Below are 21,618 nucleotides of genomic sequence, written 5' to 3'. Positions count from 1 at the left end.
TTATGGATTTTGACTCTGAACTCGTACTCTTTGGATTTTGTCTGTAGGAATTCTTCAAAATATAGATTGAAGTTACATTCATTCAGAGATCATTTGTGTTTATTCTTATAGTTGCCCGGGGTCACTACTTAACCCAGGACCAAATTAGTACCTCTACCTGTTTTTAACTACAAAAGTAGGGTGACCTGGACTACAAAAATATGTGTGGGATTATCAGTTTGTGGATGTAAATTATCAAAAGATACACATGTCAAAATATATGTATGTGTATTTATCTTTTGATAATTTATAACCATATTCTCCTTGGTACTTGGCTGTATATATTTTTCCCACATGCCAAGGTCCAGACAGGCAAGTTTCCTTGTCCCTGTCTGTGCAGCAGGTTTTATTCTGTTTATCCTTATACTGGAAATGTAGCCCCCTTTGGGTTTTCCAGCTTTATTAGATTTCCCCATCTTGGGTGGACTTTAGCTTGAGCTGATTTCTAAAAGTCCAGTCTCCTCAGATCTCTAGATTTCTCAAGAGTAACTTGATTTTTCACATGAAATCAGCAATTTTTAAGTGTTGACAGTCAGTTCAAATTTATATTTTTAAGTGCTGGACAAAACAGTTACCATGGGTCATATGTGAGCTTTGGTCTACCAGTTTACAATCTCTGTTCTCAACAGGTTGACCCATGTGTATTGTATATATATGATGCAGGATGCATTTTGTTGGAATACATCTATTAGATACAATAGCCACAGATTTGGAGAGAAAAGTCCAATTTTAGATTTCTCCTTCTTTTTCTCTATAAATATATTTGCCAGATCATGTGTCTAGATTTTTCTGTTCAGGAAATATGATCATTAAATCTACAATATAAGGAAATATAGGGCATAGTCCCTGCCCTCAAGGTTTTACATTCTATGCAAAGTAGAATGTGCAAGATGGATTGAAGTATCGTGAGTTTTAAAGAAGGAAGACCATCTAGGAAGTCACTACCTCAGTCTGGGCCTGCATTAAAAGAGCCAGAGTGAGGGCGTGACGGCACTAGAAGGAAAGGGGCAGATACCAGATATTTAAAGGAAGAAGTGAAAGGAGTTGATAACTGAATGAATGTGGGCTAAGAATAGGAGAGGAATTATGTTCGTGCTTTTGTGATCAGTAAAATTCTAAAATTTCTTTTGGTTTGCTCATTTCTCATAAACCAGACAATATGAAAGATTTTATAATTTATAAAAGGCTCAACAAATGTAATCAGTTTTTATATAATAAGGAGAAAAGGAAAAATTCAACTATTGGGGGAAATATTTTGGCTGATGTATTTATATATATTATCCCCTTCTAGTACCTTCTCAACATTAAAGGACTGCCTTTCTCCTTTAGTAAACAAAAATAAATGTGCACAGGCACATCAAGATTTCAAAATATCTATAGGCTTCTCAGGTTGGAAAGCTCCATTGAAATAGACTGTCAGTGTTCTCCGAAATCAATGCTGTTAGTTCCACTTATGGCATTTCACTGGCATCTGATTGTTTGAAGGGGCTATAGGGAAACTGAGGATGTTAAGTAAGATGGATTATGGATCACATTCAACTCTCAGTGGGCCTGGCAGGCATAACTCCCATTATTGCTAATGGGAGTTTTGAGTATAAGCTTTTGTGTACCTAAGAGTTTACCATTAAAAATCTGTCCATCTCCTCATCCTTTCAGTAGGTTGCAAATAGCTTTAACTTTAGGTGTAACTGATTAATTGGTTGGGACAATGGCCTGATTGTAAATGATCAATGCCCAGCAGGTTCCCCCAACTTCTGCCCCTTTTTAGTTCCACCCTAGAATAAAGAAAACAATTTAGAAATTACCAAGCACTTTCACATGCATGGTATCACACTTGAGTCTCCGCAATTCTGTACTGAAAGTAGGTTAGTGTCTTAGTTCAGGTGGCTATAACTAAGTACCAAAGACTGAGTGGCTTATAAACAATAGAAATTTATTTCTCACAGTTCTGGAGGTGTCTGAGGTCAAGGTGTCAACATGGTCAGGTTCTGATAAGAACCTTCTTCCTGGTTGCGGACTACCATCTCATTGTCTCCTCCAGTGGTGGAATGAGGACGAGAGAGTTCTTTGGGGTCCCTTTTACAAGGGCACTAAACCCATTCCCAAGGGCTCCACCCTCATGACCTAATTCCCTCCCAAAGGCCCCACCTCCTAATACCATCATATTGAAGGTTAGAATTTCAATGTATGAATTTGGGGGAGACACAAACATTCAGTCCACTGCAGTTGGGCTTAGCTACTATTTCAATTTAGAAACTTGACTATCAGTTTGCCTTGAAGTTTCTTGTTCAACGTCACAAGGCTTGCACACGTGAAAAGAGGATTTGAACCTAAGACTCATGGCACCAAGTCCATTGCTTTTTCCAGGGCTCCAAATTGCTTCTCAGCCATTCAATTTAACAAGTGTTAAATTACATGTGTGGCTTTATCAGGTTCTGAGGGTGGCAAGAGTGCACAATATTGCCACGGCTCCCCAAGGACTTAGAGTTTATTTGATCAAGATCTGTGTACACATAAAATAGCTACAGCATGAATTGTGTTTTCATGAAGTATTTTAGGAATGTAGTGAAAGGAGAAATCATCATGGCTGTTCACTGGGGAAACTTTCATGGAGGAGGCCTGTGGGTGTTCATAACTGCTTGGTAGCAAATTAGGTACCAAATTAGGTAACTCATCAAGAGGATGAATACTCTGTGTCGGGCACTGTGCTGGGTGCCTCTCTTACCTTCTCTTATTTAAACCTACTCTCCACTTTACTCTCCACTTTACACTCTACTCTCCCTCAAAATGCAGGCAGACCTATGGGCTAGAACAGAGAGAGGGGGGATCTATTGTGTACATGGTCTCACTTTATAAAAGAAAGTTCTGACCCTCAAAAAAATGCTTTGAGATAATTATGAAAAGGCCAAGCCATCAATCAAACATTTTGCCAAGTTTAGGAAAACAAGAGAGAATATAAGTACAGAGGACATTAAAGGATCAGCATCTTTTTTTGTTTTGTTTTGATTTTGTTTTTATGAGATTATTTTATAAAACTTCCTATGTACAGCACAGTGACTATAGTGAACAATACTGTATTATATATTTGAAAGTTGCTAAGAGAGTAGATCTTAAAAGTTCTCATCACAAGAAAAAAATTGTAACCATGTGTGGTGATGACTAGATGTATTGAGGATCAGCATCTTTTAAACAGACCCAGTCTTTGTGGCCTAATACTTGGGGGACAGTCAGCTTCAGGAGGTCAAGATGCTTTGTTCCCTGAACGATTGAGGAAGGTGATCCCTAAGGAAGCTCATCTCCCTGGACAAGTTTCTAAAGCTATCAAATATGGTTTACGTGTGTTTTCTAGAACTTTTATTCAATGTACTTTTTGTACATACATTTTTACAATACATACATACTTTTGTATTCATATTATTTAAAACTTTTTTTCCCTAATGCCCTATGTTCCATGGCAACAGTTTTGTCAACACTGTAATGGTTGGCCAGCATTGGTGCTGGTTGGTACACCCTTCTCCACAGCTGTCGCCAAGTGTACAACTTGTTGCCAAGGTTCCAAGTTTACAACACAGAGGAGAAAGGCTTCAAGCAATTGCAAGAGAAGTGGGCAGCATCAAACATTAGGTCACAGGGCTCAAAGGAGGAGGATAAGAAGATGCTGGAAAATTAGGTGGAGAGTTGACAAACAAGACCAGTTCAATTAGGGTATGTTTTTATTGTGGTGAAATTAACATACATAATATGCTATTTTAACCATTTTAAGTGCACAATTTAGTGGCATGAATTATTTACACTGTTGTGCTACCACTACTACTATCTATTTCTAAAACTTTTCCATTACCCCAAACACAAGCTCTGTACCCATCAAGCAAATAACTTCCCATTACTCCTCCCTCCAGCCCCTGAGAAACACTAATCTACTTTCTGTTTCTATGTATTTCCTACAGTATTTGTCCTTTTGTGTCTGGCTTATTTCAGGGTTCATCCATGTTGTAATATGTATCAGAACTTCATTCCTTTTACTGGCTGGATATTATTCTATTGTACGTATATACCACATTTTGTTCATTCTTCTGTTGATGGACACTTGGATTGTTTCCACCTTATTGGCTATTGTAAATAGTGCTGCAGTGAACATTGGCATACAATACCTCTTTGAGTCCCTCTTTTCAATTCTTTTAAGTGTATCCTAGGAGTGGAATTGCTGGTAATTCTGGTTAACTTCTTGAGGAACTGCCAATCTGTTTTCCACAGGGACTGCACCATTTTACATTCCTACCAGCAGTGTATGAGTGTTCCAATTTCTCCACACCCTTGCCAACACTTGTTATTTCTGTTTCTGTTTGTTGTTTGTTTATTTGTTTAATAGTCATCTTCATAGGTATGAAGTCGTTTCTTATTGTGATTCTGTGTTACATTTTCCAATGACGAATGATGTTGAGCATTTTAAAAGTTGGGTTGTTTGTCTTTTATTGAGTTGTAGGAGTTCTTATATATTTTGGATATTAAACCCTTATCAGATGTATGACTCGCAGATATTTTCTCCCATTCTGTAGGTTCTCTTTTCACTTACTTTTTTTTTTTTGTATTAGCAAAGTTTTACTTCTGGAGGGGATATATGTATACGTATAGCTGATTCACTTTGTTTTACAGCAGAAACTAACCCAACATTGTAAAGCAATTATACTTCAATAAAAAAAAAAAAAGATTTGCTTAGGTTAAAAAAAAAAGTTTTACTTCAATTTTTTCCTGCTTATAAATAACTTTGAAAAACTTGATATGCATGAGGCTAGCATAGCTGTTATTTAAAGGCAATGGAGGGGCCACTGAAAATGTCTCTCTGACAAGAGACATTGTTCAACATCTTCCCCACGCTGCAGGTGAAGGCAGGAGGAGTGGGTAGAGCTCTGCCATCAATCCCCTGCCCCAGTACCCCTCCCCATGGTGAATCAGACTCTGCTAAGCTGACAGCTTAGAGCTCCTAAGGTTACCTGAATATTTCGGTGTGTTAGGGGAAAATGCCAGGGTTTCAAGATGGCCCATGTGCCAGCCTGATGGGCCCTCAGCCAACACCTTCTTCCCACTCCAGCCACAAGAAGAGCCAAGCTCCTGGCTGGCTGGGGCCTGCTTGGGCCCTTGGGTGGGAGGTAGCCTTTCACCCCCAGCACCCCTCCTCACTCCCCGCCAGGAATTTTTGGTATCCCCTGTCTCACGTGGTATGAGATGCTGCTGAGACCTAGTCGTGGCTCTGAGGCAGACAGTGAGGGGTGGCAGGCAGAGGTCCAAGGACCGTGGCTGGGGGCAGTTCTGGCACCTGCAGCTCTGGGCTGCCCCTACTTTTATGTTTGTTTCCAGACTGTGGACCCATGCAGGGAGGGTTGGGTGGGGCATGCTGATGGCAGCCTCATCCCTGTAATAGGAGAAGAGGGCAAGAAGGGAGAGACAAAGAGTCCTGAGGACAGGGACAGGGCTGAGTGAGAACCAGACAGGAACTTGCCCTGAAGTTTGCCAGCTGTGGCCCACCTGAAACAGAGCTCTGCTTCCAAGAGGACCCCTCAGGTCAGCCCAGCTGGGTGACCACCCAGGGCATAGGCAGGCCAGACCGAACCTGGGGCCACAGCATTAAATAACATTGGCAGAGGAGGACTAGTTGAGGACAAAGCATGGTGAGTGTTCAGGGTGTGATGCTGCCAGTGCCCAGCCATCAGAAGGGGAAGCAGCGCTCCTTGAAGTGACCCACATGGTCCAGGTTGGGCAGGCAGGCATACTGGCTCGGGGCAGGAGTACCAGAGGCTCCTCCTCCAGGGCGGAATGTGGTCCTGGATCATCTCCTTGTTCACAAAGCCCGAGCTGTAGTTCCAGGCTTCAGGGGCTTTGTCTACAATGTACCAGAGCTTGAAGCAAGTGGAATGTTTGTTTCTGCAGCTCCGGCTGCAGCAAAATGTCCTTCTTGGTCTGATTGGCAAAGAGCAGTTGGCACACGGTGTCATCCAAGTCCCTCATGATGGCACGGATCACCTGTAGCATCCAAGTGATGCTTGTTCCTCCTGTGATCATGTGAACAGAGTTCACTTCTTGATGGGGTTGGATTTCTTGTCTGGACAGATGGCAAGCTTTCCTTGGCTCTGGTAGACTAGCAGCCAGGTTGGGCCCTGGAACTCAATGATGTCTCCATCTTCTTGTTTTCCAGGTATGGGAACATCTTTACTTCCAGTGGGAAACTTGGGTTGGGTGTCTTTGAAGTAAACCTTGATGACCAGGTCCACTAAAGCCCTTTCATCATGGCTGGAGATGGTGTAGGGCTCAATGGTAAGGTTTTGGTGGATTTGAGCTGAAAAGTAGATGTGATGGCCTATGAGGAGGCCCAAGATGTAATGGGGCTGTAAGTAGAACCACTGGGTGTTATGGCTGATGATCTCCTCATCGATAAGCCACAGTGAGAACTTGATGTCCAGGCTTTCAAAGGTAATGGCTGGGGCCCAGTGCTGGATAGCAGGGCTATAGAGGAGCCAAGCTGGGGAGAGCACCGTGTGGCCCAGTGTGCTCAGCTGGGCCCTGTGGTGGTGGCTGCTGCCCCAGCCAAGAAAGTTGGGCTGCCTCTTTTCACTTTCTTATTAATATCTTTTGATGCACAAAAGTTTTCAATTTTGATGAAACCCAGTTTATATATATATATATATATATATATATATATATATATATATATTGGCTGTTTTGGGTCTTTGTTGCTGTCTCTAGTTGTGGCGAGCGGGGGCCACTCTTCATTGTGGTGCGCAGGCTTTTCATTTCAGTGGCTTCTCTTTTTGCAGAGCATGGGCTCTAGGTGCGCGGGCTTCAGTAGTTGCTGCACGTGGGCTCAGTAGTTGTGGCTCACGGGCTCTAGCGCTCAGGCTCAGTAGTTGTGGCGCACGGGCTTAGTTGCTCTGTGGCATATGAGATCTTCCTGGACCAGGGCTCGAACCTGTGTCTGCTGCATTGGCAGGCGGGCTCCTAAGCACTGTGCCACCAGGGAAGTCCTTATCTTTTTTTTTTTTTTTTTTGTAATTGTTCATGCTTTGGTGTCATATCTAAGAATCCATTGCTAAACCAAACGTCACCAAGATTTACCCCTATGCTTTCTTTCAAGAGTTTTATGGTTCCATTTTGAGCTAATATTTGTATATGACATGAGATAAGGCACCAACTTCATTCTTTTGCATGTGGAAATCCAGTTGTTCCAGAACCATTTGTTGAAGAGACTAATATTTCCCCATTGAATGAAAATAGTACTCCTCTGGAAAATCAATTGGCCATAGATGTATGGGTTTAATTTCTGGACTCTCGATTCTGTTTCATTGGTCTATATGTCTATCCTTATGCCAGTGTCACACTGTTTAGATTACTGTAGCTTTGTAGTAAGTTTTGAAATCAGTTGTGAGTCCTCCAACTTTGATCTTCCTTTTTAAGATTATTTTGGCTATTTGGAGCCTCTTGCAATCCCATATGAATTTGAGGATGGGTTTTTTTCATATCTGAAAAAAAGGTTGCTAGAGTATTGATAGAGATTGTGTTGAATCTGTAAATCACTTTGGGTAGTATTGCCATCTTAACAATTTGAAGTCTTCTAATCCATTAACATGGATGTTATTCCATTTAGTTAGGTCTTCCTTAATTTCTTTCACAGATGTTTTAGAGTTTTCAGTGTACAATATTTCACCTCCTTGGTTATATTTATTCTTGGGTATTTTATACATTTTGATGCTATTTGAATACTAGTGGAATCGCTTTCTTTATTTCCTTTTTGAATTGTTCATTGCTGGTGTATTGAAACACAACTGATTTTTGTGTGTTGATTTTGTGACCTGCAACCCTGCTGAATTTTTTTATTAGCTCTAGTAGCTTTCTTGTGGATTCTTTGGAATTGTCTGTATGTAGAATCATGACATCTATGAACAGAGATATTTTACTTCTTTCTCTCCAATTTGTTTCCCATTTATTTATTTTTCTTACCTACTTCCTCTAGCTAGAACTAGTGTTGAATAGCGCTATTCAACTAGTGTTAAATAGCAGTGATGCAAGTAGGCATCCTTGTCTTGTTCCTACTCTTAGGGGGAAAGCTTTCAGTCTTTTACTATTATGACGTTAGCTGTGGGTTTTTCATAAATGACCTTTATCATGTTGGAGAAGTTCCCTTTTATTCCTAGTTTTCTGAATGTTTGTATCATGAAAGGTTGTTGGGTGTTGTCAAATGTGTTTTCTGTGACAACTGAGATGATAATTTTTGTTTACATTTGTTCTATTAATGTGGTTTACTACATTGATTAATTTCCTTATGTTGAACCACTCTTGCATTCCTGAGATAAATCCCACCTGATCATGGTGTATAATCCCTTTAATATGCTGTTGGATTTGGTTTGCTACTATTTTGTTCAGGATTTTTGCATCTAGAAAGGATATTGACCTGTAATTTTCTTTTCTTGTGATGTCTTTATTGCCTTTGGTATCAGTGTAATGCTAGCCTTACAGAATGAGTTGGTAAGTGTTCCCTCCATCATGGTTAACTGCATCAACTTTGGAGGCAGATGGTGTCAGTTTTAATCCTGCTTTTGCCACCAAAAAGTTTGTAATAAGTTTTTCATTATTTAACCTCTCTAAACTTCAGTTTCCCATCTATAAAATAGATGTGTTGGGAGTATTAATTGGGATCATTCATTGTAAAGCCAGTGGTGTGCTGGTAAAGGTTTAAAAATCAGCTCTTAGGGGACTTCCCTGGCAGTCCACTGGTTACGACTCCACGCTCCCAATGCAGGGGGCACAGGTTCCCACATGTTGTTCCCCTGGTCGGGGAACTAAGATCCCACATGTTGTGCGATGCAGCCAAAAAAAAAGAATCAGCTCTTAGAGAAGGTGGGAGTGGGAAACCCTGATTTGTAGTGTTTGCCCATTTCCATGGTGTAAATACTCCTGGCTGATTTAAAGATACCATTGTGAAGTCATCTAAGGTGTAGATGAGAAGAAATGTACACAGTATGCTCTCATGAGCCAGTGGGAGCTGACTCCAGTACATCACTTTTTAAAAAAAGTATGAAGTACAGAATAAATGATCAATCATGAAATATTATCACTTCAGTTGCCTTTAACAAAAAGCATAAAATAAAATGAAAATAGAATGATTCCTGAAAAGTCAAGATATAAATCTCCCTTTCTATTGCCTTATGTTCTAAAATAATTTATATTCTAGGCATTTTGAAACGTTATCTTCAGATGGTCTGTCCTCTGTGGGAATCACACTGCATATCCCCTTACTATCTCTAGATCTTGTGTATCATTGTTTACAGTGAACATAATTACAGGGCAGATGGTCTCTGTCCACAAGTCTGTCTGCCCTGCTGGCAATTCACCGCACCTGGAAAAACTTGTTACTCCTAATTGCTTAACCATGTTAACCTTGAAGGCTGCTGGAAAACTTAGAGGCATCATCCTGCCTTGGCTCCCAGGTAGATAAGGTGTTCTGCCTGATACTGGTCTTGACAGCAGTCACCATGCACTCATGCTTCCCCTAGAAGGCATAGATTGCCCAACCACCTCATCAGGCAAACGATTCTGCCAATGTCATGTCCTCTAGACTTCTGCTCAGACCCAGGCTTAGGAACATTTATGAAGCAAAGACTGTCTTGCCCTGTTCCCTGGGTACCTTGTCCCAATTCTTTTACAAAGCCACTGTTGTCCCATGTTCCTTATCCACCCATCTATCCATCCATCGTCCATCCAACCAAGACTTACAGAGTGCCTAATGGCTGCAAATACAAAGATGGTATATGGTTTCCATTGTCCATAAACTCACAGCCTGGGATGGGGTAGGGTAGAGTGGAGACAGATATGCAAACACACAGAATATATTGTGATACGGGAAAGTACAAAAGTATATGCAAAGTACTCTGGGAAACTAAAGGAGGAATTCTGCTTGCTTCTGGAAGTTAAGGAGGTTTTCGCAGAGTGTGTACAGGTAACCATAGTGTAAAGCAGAGGCTTGGGGCCAGATATGGTAGACTTTGTGTGCCTGACTGTGCCATTGAACCTGATCCTTCAGCAACAGGGAGCCTGTCTTTTCTTTCCTTTTTTTTTAATTGCCCTGCATCTTAGAACTTCAAGGCTATGTTCCCTGTTAATAATAAAAATATAACTAACTTTTTAAGGGCTTATAATGTGCCAGATATTGTACTAAGTGCTTTAAAATCATTATTTAACTTAATCTTCACAACAGCCTTGGAAAATAGAAATTATTATCATCCCCACTTTACAGATGAGAAAAATGAAATTTAAAACTCTAAGTCACATAACTAGGAATGGGTAGAACTAAAACCTAGCTCTAATTCAGTGCTGAGTCTGTGCTCTTAGAAACACAAGCCAGCTGCACTTGGTATAGTTGAGGGCCTGGGAAGAGTGGTCCCATCTCCCCACACCAGCCTCCCAAAACTTCCTCCCGTTTTACAGTGCTCATACGTTAAACCCTCTTACCACCTACTTGGGCCGATAGCAATTATCTGAAAGTACCTTGTTTAGGAGGCAGCGGTAGTTAATGTGGAGAAGGACTTCGAAGGATGTTGACAGCAGTGTGAATTTACTTCCAAGAACTGCGGTTGCTGTCGGCTGACGTTGAGTTAGTGATTAATATGCTCTTGTGTGATTCAGCTAATGCCCCTCCCAAATAATGTGTTAACCCAGTGAAAAAAGCACATGTCCAACTAAGCTGAAAGTCAGACCTCTGTGTCAACTCCCATTTTACATTCTGTAGAAGGAAAAGCAGTCCCACTTAACACTGCTTACCAGGTATTATATATATATATATATATATATATATATATATATATATAATTACATTATTAATTATATATAATTAATTATATAGATATAGAATTTAATTTAATGTTGACATCGACATCAACTCCGTGAGATTGTATGTGTGCAGATAAATAACCTGAAGCTCAGAAAGGTGAAACCACCTGTTCAAGCTCATGGAGTCAACTTCTTTCTACTACTCCAGGACCCTAACTATTGGGGTGGTCTTGTTTAGTTTGTATCATAGTGAATAACCACTCTTCTTTTTAATACAGAAACGTTATTTATTTTTAGAGATGTCTCTAAAGGAGCATTATTATTTTAGGGATGGGGGTAGTGGAAAGCATGGGCACTTTGAAGCTAGGTATTCCTGGGTTAGAATTCTAGTTCCTGCTCTGTAGTGGTGTGACTTTTGGTAAATTCCCTAATCTTACCTCAAAAGATGATTGTGAGAATTGAAGCAGGTGGCTGGTCCCTAGGGGTACTTCAATACACGTTAGTCCTTTTCAGCTGCTGGTTGGTGTAACATGAATGAGCATCTCCAGACAACTCAAGCAAATTGGTTAAATAATCAATATATTCTTAGAGTTTATTTTAATTAAAGAAAAAAAACCTCCTACCAGGTGGCCTTTTGGGGGGAAATTTAGGGACGGTAGTGTCAAACGAGGCAAATCATACAGCTCCTGCAGGTTGAGACTCAACAGACCCACCAGTGAGGCCTATTATACCCATGAGAGTTCTGGGGAGGAACAGGAAAAGCTGCTGTGTTGAAGCTGCAAAAAATCTGGTCCGGGAGACAAAGCACACAGACAGATAGAAAGAGAAATAACGATAGAAGGCAACAGAGGGCAAGAGTCCAAGGAGTGATGCAGGCAATCAATACTGCACGAATTTGGAAGAGAGAGAGAGACCGCTTAGAAGGGGCCAAGTAACCTTTCCTGACCTGTCTCCTGCACTCTGTCCTCCTTCTGTCCCTCCATAGTACTTCAGGTTTCTCTTAGAGTCTCCAGTGCACTTAGCTCTTCGTAACAAGGTGGAGAAACTTTTACTGTCTCTTAATAGCTGGTGCCAGAATTCCTCTTGGGGATGGAAGCATCTAGGTTTGGAAAATTCGGTGTAATGGAATAATAGGCTGGGGAGTGCTGGAGGCACAAAGCTGAGACCCGAGGACCTGGCTGTTGGAGGAGGGGCGACTTACTGTGTTAAGACAGGGAGAATTTGAGATGCGTGGGGACAATCTGGGATGGAGTGAGTGAGGAAAAGAGAGGAGAGAAGGCAGAGGGAAAGGGAAGAGAGCAGCCATCAGCGCAGCAAAGCTGTGATTCCTCCCCACAATTACCTACATCTCCAGCGATTGCTGCTAAACCCAGGCAGCTTTGTAGGAGTACCTTTGATGGGAAAACCAGGAAGAGGCCAAGTTTCGTTTCAACACTGCAGAACACATTAGACGTGGGGCGGTGGAAGTTACCCAGCTCTTGAAATGGCTCTATACTTCTACAGGCCAGGTAAAGGCTGGGGGTTCAAACCTAGTTTACCCAGATCTTTGAGAGGCAGACTTCTGATTTATCTCTCCAATTCCTTTCTCTTTTCTTCTTTGACTTTTCCTCCCCTCCAAACTTACAGTACCTGACACATAGTAGGCACTCCATAAATATCTGTTGTGCTGAATCAAATAAGAATATGATACCTGGTTTCTGCTGTCATGGTACCTAAAATTGAGTGAAGACAACACAAACGCATTTCACACATAAAATTAAATCTAATCTTACCAATTCTGAGAAGGCTATAGGTACCCATTAAATAGGCCTAACGTCTCTGTTTTTCAGTATCCTTCAAGGTTTTGCTCACATTTCATCTTCCAGGAAGCCTACCAGGATTTTCAGTGATGTGTCCTATCTCTGAAATCTTATGACATTTCCTACCTGTATCAGCAAATTTGACACTTGATCACTTATTTTTTGACGGATGTCTTTCCTTTTTCACTACATACTACAGTCCCTGAGGGCAGGAAGCATGCCGCCCTTGGACAGAGGCGGCCACGCTCAGTGGCCTGAGCGTGAGTACATATAGTACCTTAATGCACATGGCTGTTCAGTTGATTGTTACTGATCATATGTGTCCTGCATCATATTCTCAGAAACTTGAGAACTTAGTATGTGCTTGGCAAATATTAGTACTGATTAACTATTTGCTGAATTGAGTTGAATTGTTGGGTAGCATAGACCTCTGAGATTGTAAGATTCCTAGATATCATTCTCGTACCAAAGAAACGGAAAATTAGAAATTAGGAAGGAATCAAATCGGATTCTTGTTAAGCTGTAATTTATCTTCCTATTGCTTTTGGGCATATAATTCAGGCTTTCCACTTCAAATGCAAATCTGATTTCTTGGCCAGTAAACTTTGTATGGCTACTGTGAGGGTAAGAAATAAATATGCATAGCATTTTGAGGCTGGTAGGCAGCAGAAGATCATGTGATCTAACCCAGGCGAAATGTGAGTTCAGAGAGGTTAAATAGACTGCCTTATGCTCTGTAGTCTGTTGTAGAGCTTACTTGCTTTCAAGTTTCCTGCTTTCTGTTCCAGTGGTCTTTCCGGGGCACTAAGCTTAGTTGTTAGAATAGCATTTCTTCAAAGTGTATTCATTATTAATGCAGTATACTAAGTCCCTGGGGTAGAATAAGCCTCATTATTATAGCTAGTAAGTCAGTCTAAAGTCAATCTGATATTCCTGGAAAACTGAATAAATTTTGTAGTAAAGTATCCTTGGGCTCACGGCCTTCTGAGGTGGCCATCATCTCATTTGTCCTATATTTTTAAAAATCCATAAATGAGCCCTTCTGTGTTAACATTCATTATAGCTTAGCTTTATTGATTCTGTTATAGTGCTGTTAATTACAGGAACCACAGAAATTTTCAATTAGGTTAAAGTCATAATAAATAAGATTAGTAATACTTATTCTGCTCTGTATATTGAGTGTTTTTATGATAAACTGATGTTTATCTTTTCAGACATTACTACATTAACATCTTATAAAATAATTATATGAGATATTTTAATTTTTTAGGCAAAAACATTTGAGTATCTTCTAATAACTAGTGATGTTAACTATCATTATTAATCCTCATGACAACCCTATGAAGTGGACATTATGGTTATCTTCACTTACAGATGAAGAAATCAAAGCTTATAGAAATTCAGTGTCTTGCCCAAGATCCCACAAGAGGGGAAGCCAAGATTAAATGAGATGATATATATGTACCTAGCACAGTGCTGAGCAGATAGTGTAGTGAATAAATACAAGTGGAAGAGTCAGTGTGAAGTGAAAATAAGTGAAAGCAAAGATGAAGCTGTTGTGAGGATAGTATATGAAGTATGTGCTATAAGTTCCTATATATTATACATATATGACTAATATTTGATGCTGAGCTTCCTAACAATCAAAGGGAGAAACGTAATCAGTTACATAAGGGATAAGTAACCTTGCTTAAGAGAAGTATATACTCAGCCATAAAAAGGAATGAAATTGTGTCATTTGCAGAGATATGGGTGGACCTAGAGACTGTCATACAGAGTGAAGTAAGTCAGAGAAAAACAAATATAGTATATTAACACACATATATGGAATCTAGAAAAATAGCATAGATGATCTTATTTGCAAAGCAGAAATAGAGACACAGACGTAGAGAACAAACATATGGACACCAAGGGGGGAAAAGAGGATGGGATGAATTGGGAGGTTGGGATTGACATACATACACTACTATGTATAAAACAGACAACTAATGAGAACCTACTGTATAGCACAGGGAACTCTACTCCATGCTCTGTGGTGACCTAAATGGGAAGGAAATCCAAAAAAGAGGGGTTATATGTACACGTATGGCTGATTCACTTTGCTGTACAGCAGAAACTGACACAGCAGCGTAAATCAACTATACTCCAATTTAAAAAAAGAGAGAGAAGATAAATATTTCTGGAGCTCAGACCTAAGGGTCCTTTTTCAAGACAGAGGATTTACTTTAGCAGGGACCTTAGAGGTTGAGACAAAGTCACTATGGGATGCTGTTAGGAGCCTGGAGAAAGTGATGGCCAAGCCTGAGTGAAGTGGAGAAGCCTGAGTTGCCCTGGCAGGAGGCAGAGGAAGGATTAAGAAGTTGGAGGGGCGTACTAGAAGGGAAATGTTATGGAAGACCCACCAGAGCATTATGTTCCATGGGAGGCCTGAAGGATACAACATTCACCTAAACCATTAAGAATGGCTGAGTAATATTTCATTGTATATGTATACCACATCTTCTTTATCCATTCATCTGCTGATGGACACTGTCGTATTTGTTTCTTGATGGAATTATACTAATACATGCTCCTCAGCTAGTAACTAGCTAATTACGTGCCATCCATGCATTGTAATGTGGTTGGAATAGTGAGTTTGTATACACCTTCTTACCTAACCTTCATAATCATTTATGGAGGTAAATGGGCTGGGTAATATTATTCCAATTTTACATGTGAGGAAACTGAGGATTATTTTAGGAACTTGCCTGGGGTACACAGCTAGGAAGTGGCAGAGCTGAGGTGAAGTTCAAACTTAGGTTCACATTTACTCCAAAGTCAAATTTACGACTAGGCCATGGGACAGTTGGGCTGAGGGCAGAGTTATCATCTTATGAGAGTTGAAGTATCTGAGGAAGAAGGATCTCATGTCTTACAGGAGTGGGCTGAGACAGTTCAAATCAGATCAAGGTTTATCTCAAGTAATAATTTGAGGGCAGAATCAATACCGTATCAAATGTGTGATGCCTCGAGACATCAAAGTTCTATTCTAGACAGTATCCCCTCAGTAATTTTAGTCTGAAAAGGTGTTTTAAAGTGTGCATTCAGGGACTTCCCTGGTGGTCCAGTGGTTAAGACTCTGCGCCCCTGATGCAGGGGGCCAGGGTTCGATCCCTGGTCAGGGAACTAGATCCCAATGCCACAACTAAAAAGATCCCACATCCTGCAACTAAGACCCGGGACAGCCAAATAAATAAATAAAGTGCACATTCATAAGCATAAATATGATTCATTTGCTTTCATCTTTTTTTCTTTCGTTGAATTATACTCTTAGTAAATATCTATTTATCTTCTACTACATGTCATGCATGGTTCCTTCTAAGTAAAAAATTATATAGTTTCCTTCCTATTACATTTAATCAGACTCTTTTTCTTCCTTTCAGTCTATCCTTATGAGTAAGTATTTTCAGTGGTCTGCTGTATTCATGGTACTAAGCAGTGGAAAAGGATCTCTTAAAGTGTAATCATTTCACCATCATAGACGGAGCCTAACTCAGTGCATCAGAGGTCATATAGAAGATCTGTCCAGTTACCATCTAAGTTTAGTTTCGAGGTGAAAGATTTAACATTTAATTTTACTTTTCCTTTTTTTGGAGGGTGGGATGAGGGAGAGGGATTGTTAAATGAAGGGCATACATTTATTGAATACTATATTTTCAACATAAAAGACAGTCTTGATTGTAAAAAAAATAGTACTTTAGACACTTCAGAGCATCCACTGAAATTTTAGATGGTTTAAATATTGGATATTTAAAGTATTTAGCTATATAAAACCTAGAGTAATATAGAATGAACACATGCCATTTCCTTTTCCTTTCTATCCCTTAAATCTTGTTTTTTCCTCAGCATGTATCACTATTGACATTATTTTAATTATTTATTCACTTACTTGTTTTCAACTATGCTCCCCAACTAGGAACCTCTTCTGTATTATTTCACTGCTGTATTTGCAGGACAGAATAGTGCCTGGTACATAGTGGTACTCACCAAATATTTGTTGTATTCATTTATTTAACCTAAAAAGAGAGGATAATTTCCTAAAGAATCACAGATGATATCACAATGCGAACAGACAGACAACAAACCCAAAACCCACAGCAATTCAACATGCTTGACTACAAGAAAACGGAAAACTTCTACAAGCATAGTTTTTTAAAGAGCAAATAGTATGCTGAAAAAATACATATCAAAAGCATGACAGAAAAACTATTGCTATTTTAATTGAAGATCCTATTATTACAAATTGATAGAAGATACCATAGTGGACAAAGAACAAAAACAGATTGTATTTCCCCTACCCACACCAGCACACACATTGGTAAATTAAAAGAAACACGAAAAACAGAAACTAGTGAGAAAGCATAGGGAAAATTATTAATCTCTTTAACAATCATGGAAATTCAAAATTAAAGCAACAAGGTATATATATATATTTTTTTTTGCGGTATGCGGGCCTCTCACTGTTGTGGCCTTGCCCGTTGCGGAGCACAGGCTCCGGACACGCAGGCTCAGCAGCCATGGCTCACGGGCCCAGCCGCTCCGCAGCATGTGGGATCTTCCCGGACCCGGGCACGAACCCGTGTCCCCTGCATCGGCAGGCGGACTCTCAACCACTGCGCCACCAGTGAAGCCCAACAAGGTATATTTTTAAAACATTAAAGTTATAAACCATTTAAAATGTTAAAATGTCCATTGTTACAAAACCTAACATTGTGTACATTTTTTAGGGCAGTGTAAATTCATGGAAATTTCTTGGAAAGTGACTTGCCATTATGAATCTGTGAATCAAGAATCTAAAACTATTTAGTCTATTTGACTCAATAATTACATTTCTGTGAATCCCTCCTAAGGTATTATCTAAATATTATATATTTAATTATTATTTAGGTTATTTGCATGGAGAAAGTCATTAGTTATGAAACTTCTGTAGTAAACATTTATAAGTAAAATGCTTATAAATTAAAATAAGTTTAAGGAAACATTTACAAAATTACATGTACACCATGATTATGCTTGTATTAAAAATATCCCTAGTGAAAAAATAACTGCAAGAAAATTTGAGGTGATTTTGCCTCTCTTTTCTAGTTTCCAGAATTTTATGATTTGTACAATGGTATTTTAGTTTAGTTTTGTTCGGAATAACCTTTTTAAAAAAATATTTATTTATTATTTTATTTTGGCTGTGCTGATTCTTAGTTGTGGCATGGGGGCTTCTTAGTTGTGGCATGTGGGATCTAGTTCCCTGACCAGGGATTGAACCTGGGCCCCCTGCATTGGGAGCATGGAGCCTTACCCACTGCACCACCAGGGAAGTCTCTGGTATAACGGTTTTTTAAAAAATTTCATTTATTTATTTATTTATTTTTGGCTGTGTTGGGTCTTCGTTGCTGTGTACAAGCTTTCTTTAGTTGTGGTGAGTGGGGGCTACTCTTCGTTGTGGTGCGCGGGCTTCTTATTGTCGTGGCTTCTCGCTGTGGAGCACGGGCTCTAGGCATGCAGGCTCCGTAGTTGTGGCACGTGGGCTCAGTGGTTGTGGCACGTGGGCTCAGTAGTTGTGGCTTGCGGGCTTTAGAACTCAGGCTCAGTAGTTGTGGCGCACGGGCTTAGTTGCTCCGCGGCACGTGGGATCTTCCCAGGCCAGGGCTCGAACCCATGTCCCTTGCATTGGCAGGCAGATTCTTAACCACTGCGCCACCAGGGAAGCCAAGCCCTCTGGTATAACCTTTTAAAGGCAAACCTTAGTGTTTGAATCTAATATATTTCCCCATTGTAATCTAGGAAACAGCTTTTGCAGAGAAAGACTGGTGAGCAGATGTTCTTTTGATGAAAATTTATGTGTGAAACCTATGTATGTATGATTGCTGGCTGGATGATTTTTTTTTTTAAGAGAATTTCCTAATAAGAGGCTTCTACTTCATTACATTTAGTTTGGTTCAGTTTGAATGAATATTTGTAGCAGATTGTAGGTTTCTTGCTACATATGACATGTTAGAAGGAGATATGTTTATTCCTCCTTTTACACTGTTCTCTCTCTCTCTCCTGTATATTCCCTATAGAGTAATCTTTAAAAGCTTTTCTATTTTCAAACATAAAATTGAATTCCTCGCCCAATTTAGTTGGTGGCATCCTTGGTCAACTCGTCGACTAATTTAGAGAATTTGGGAATCATGTGAAATTCCTTCCTCTGCCTCAGCACCCAGATCTAAGCAGTCATCACCCACTGTCTATTCTATCTCCTCAGGTTTTTGACAACTTCTCAGTATCCCTCCCTGGTCCACTGCCTTAGATGTTGGTCTCATCACTTGCAGTTTGAAGTTCTACAATGTTATATGATTAATCTCCTTGCCCTCCAATCCATCTTCCACATTATCCCTACATTAGTGGTTCTCAAAGGGGATGATTTTTGTCCCCCAAGGCATATTTGGCAATATCTAAAGACATTTTTGGTTGTCATAAGTGGACCAGGTGGACTGGGGAGTTGAGGGGGAAGAGTGGAGGGTTGCTACTGGCATCTAGTAGTTAGAGGACAGAGATGTTGCTGAACATCCTACAGTGCACAGGACAGCAACCCTATCCCCCATAACAAAGAATTTTCTGGCCCCAAATATCAGTAGTGCTGAGGTTGAGAAACCCTGCCCTGGAGTGATTCTTCTCAAATAAAAATCTGCTTACATACCTCAAAAACACACTATTTATTTTGGGCAGAAGTTTTTGCATAAGGCCCATCTTTTCTTATTCCCCAGTCACACAGCATATACTTATTACTGCCTGAATGTGCCACTTTCTCCTTGGTTCCTGTAACTTACCTGCTACTTGTAGCTTCTTCTTTTATTTTCGGTTTCTTCAGGCTGGGATTCATGGTTCTTCTCTTGATCACTTTTAGAAGAGCATGAATCATACTGAGTGGTTGCTTATCTATCTCCTCCACTAAACTGTGAGCATCCAGAGGACAAGGAAACCATGCCCCATAGGATTAACAGAAACTGGTAACTAACAGAAATTCTTGAGCTTGTCTTAACAGCTTGCTAAAACCCCCCTCTGCTTGTAGCCTGCCTTCACTGAGCAAGCCTTAATTATTTTGTTGCAAATTGCATACCCTCCAAGATTCCCATAGCCTAAACAGTAAGATGTTTGCCCAAGTTGTTTTCCAGGAACTTGGGATCAGCTGTTTAGTTTGAGCTCCAGCTGGCTAAGGCTGGTTGGGACCACTGACCCTAAAACTGGGTCTGTGCAAGTGTTCCATAAATAACCTTTTGAAGTCAGAGGGCCAACAACCGTACCCTCAGATCATGCCAAGTGCCTCCATTTTTGAACATGCAGGCCATGAAGAAGCATGTAATTCAGATACTCCTGTGCGGGACCTGATTGTCTCACCTTTCCCCATGCCTAAGACCACACTCCTTCTTTATTTCTGAAATATCCCAAGGTCCTCCCCTTTGAGGAGGCAGATTTGAGATTTATTCTCCCATCTTCTTGCTTGGCTGCCTTGTGAATAAACCCTTTCTCTGCTGCACACCTTGGTGCCTCAGCATTTGGCTTGCTGAGCTTCCGACAAACAAACGTGGTTCAGTAACATCAGGAACTGGGTCTTGTTTTTGGAATCTTCAGGACCCAGTGCAATGCCTGGTATAGTGGAATGGATCTGAACTCAACCAAGGACCTCTGCTCATTCCATTTCATGAGCCCTGCAAAGCAACCAGATTTGTTCTCGGGCTTTTCTTTCATTTTTCTGTACCCTTTGCCTTACCTGAAATACTGTTCTTTCATGTTTCGGTCTCCACTCATTTCACTCCCACCTGTTCCTTAAGACCCAGCTTGATTAAAAAAAAAAAATCACAATAACTTACTAAGTCCACCACTTGTGTCAGGCCCAGCATTACCTTAGTTCACTTTCGGCATAGTCTTTATGAGGAAGGTATTATCCCAACTTAACAGGTGAAGAAAATAATGCAAACAGCCTTGAGTGGCAGGTGAGGCAAGACATTCACTCAAACACCCACAAGGTAGGCAGCTGGACTGACCTTCCCCACTTGATTCTCTTTTCTTCTCTGTTATCTCTGCTGTTTCCTTCCAGAAGACACCCTAGAGATTGTTTAGTCTGCCCCTCAACTCTTTTTTTTTTTTTTGCCCCTCAACTCTTATAAGTAAACTGTGAACTGTTTAGGGCAGGGGTCCTCAAACATCCCTCCACACACACACAGCAGGAGGTGAGAGGCGAGTGAGTGAAGCTTCATCTGCGGCTCCCCATCGCTCGCATTACCGCCTGAACCATTCCCCCCTCCCCCCGCAAGTGGAAAAATTGTCTTCCACAAAACCGGTCCCTGGTGCCAAAAAGGTTGGGGTCCGCTGGTTTCGGGTAACACAGGTGGTTAATGGTGGGAGCCAGACCTAAACCCCAGAATTCCAGATTCGAATGCGCCTCTCACGCACCACGTACCACACCCAGCACTTGCTCCATATGAAGTAAGCTGCCAGTAACTCTTCAAGTCTCCAGGAATCCTCCAGCAGGGTTGGTGGAGTCAGGGCACATGCGGAAGCCTCGGTGAGCAGTGAACCGAGCTGCAGAAATCTGATCACGCATAGCTTAGGCAGATTCTCATCCAAGGATTTCCGGGGAGAAGGCACTTGGAGTATTTTAAGCATGGGGGTGAGTGGAACACATTTGAATTTTTAAAAGCTCACTTTGTAGAATTAATTGGAGACTGGATTGAATACAGAGTGACAACTTAAGAGATGTTTGTGGTCCTTCAGATGAGAGATGGTGGCAGCTAGGATCATGTTGTCGGAACACTTAGAGAAACAAATGGACTGGAGACATATTTAGGAAGTAAAATCACCATGATTTGGTCGTAGACTGCCTATGAGGTATGAATCTGGCTATAGTGTGACCTTAACTAAGATAATTAAGACTTGTTTCCTCAAAGAT

At 40.6% G+C, this 21,618-nt stretch overlaps 1 protein-coding gene and 1 pseudogene across 1 annotated transcript in view; one reads left to right on the top strand and one right to left on the bottom strand.

The window, feature by feature from the left end:
* Positions 1–21,618, top strand: part of JAK1 (Janus kinase 1) — a 238,437-nt gene that overhangs the window by 72,691 nt on the left and 144,128 nt on the right. The gene's annotated exons all lie outside the window — the stretch shown is intronic.
* On the bottom strand, positions 5,744–20,459 carry LOC116757957 (annotated as a pseudogene).

The sequence above is a fragment of the Phocoena sinus genome, chromosome 1, assembly GCF_008692025.1.
Source record: "Phocoena sinus isolate mPhoSin1 chromosome 1, mPhoSin1.pri, whole genome shotgun sequence".
NCBI lineage: Eukaryota > Metazoa > Chordata > Mammalia > Artiodactyla > Phocoenidae > Phocoena > Phocoena sinus.
Note: the sequence above shows the minus strand (reverse complement) of the source record. Positions and strands in the feature narration are given on the sequence as shown.